We start from the raw sequence: 1,244 nt of genomic DNA, 5'->3' as shown, positions 1-1,244 counted from the left end.
AATGCCTGGGAGAGGTATAGAGGTATGCTAAGGAAATGCCCCTCTGAAATGTTCTCAGAATGGGTACAGTTAGACATCTTTTACTATGGGCTTACAGAAAAAGCTCAGATGTCCTTAGACCACTTAGCTGGTGGATCTATACACATGAGGAAGACAATTGAAGAAGCTCAGGAACTCATAGACACTGTTGCTAGAAACCAATATTTGTACTCTAGCAATGAGTTCTCTCCAAAAGAGGAAGTCATGACAGTAGCCACTGACCCTAGTCCTCAAGAACAGATAATTGAGCTTAATCAACAATTGCTCCTGATAACAGAACAGTTAGCAGACTTTAAAGAAATGCTCCATGAAACTAAAGTTGCTAACAAGAGCATAGAACTGCAGTTGAAGCAAGCAAAACAGCAAATATCCAAACAGATAACAGAGGAATGTCAAGCAGTTCAACTGAGGAGTGGGAAGACACTGAATAACACTGCTCAGAAGAGCAAAAAGCCAAACAGGGAACAATTGACAGAGGACAACCAAACCACTGTTCAAAATCCCTCTGAGGACGGTAAGAGCCCAGAGGGGAATGCTATTGGCGTTCAAACGCCAGAAAGGGAAGGAAAGCTGGCGTTAAACGCCCATTCCCTGCCCAGTTCTGGCGTTTAAACGCCAGAAAAGGGAGAGAAGTTGGCGTTTAACGCCCAAACTTCACCCATTCCTGGCGTTCAGACGCCTGAGGAGAAGCAAACACCTGAGAGTGCTGACAGTAATCCCTCTAACAAGGCTTCTTCAACCACTTCTGTAAGGAATAAACCTGCAGCATCTAAGGTTGAAGAATATAAAGCCAAAATGCCTTATCCTCAAAAACTCCGCCAAGCGGAACAGGATAAGCAATTTGCCCGCTTTGCAGACTATCTAAGGACTCTTGAAATAAAGATTCCGTTTGCAGAGGCACTTAAGCAAATACCTTCTTATGCTAAGTTCATGAAAGAAATCTTAAGTCATAAGAAGGATTGGAGAGAAACTGAAAAAGTGTTTCTCACTGAAGAATGCAGTGCAGTCATACTAAAAAGCTTACCAGAAAAGCTTCAAGATCCAGGAAGCTTTATGATACCATGCACATTAGAAGGTGCATATACCAAGACAGCCCTTTGTGACATTGGAGCAAGTATCAACCTAATACCTGCATCCACTATCAGAAAGCTTAGGTTGACTGGAGAAGTCAAACCAACCCGGATATGCCTCCAACTTGCTGATGG

The sequence above is a fragment of the Arachis duranensis genome, chromosome 9 (assembly GCF_000817695.3).
Source record: "Arachis duranensis cultivar V14167 chromosome 9, aradu.V14167.gnm2.J7QH, whole genome shotgun sequence".
Classification (NCBI taxonomy): Eukaryota; Viridiplantae; Streptophyta; class Magnoliopsida; order Fabales; family Fabaceae; genus Arachis; species Arachis duranensis.
This window is presented reverse-complemented; position numbering follows the sequence as displayed.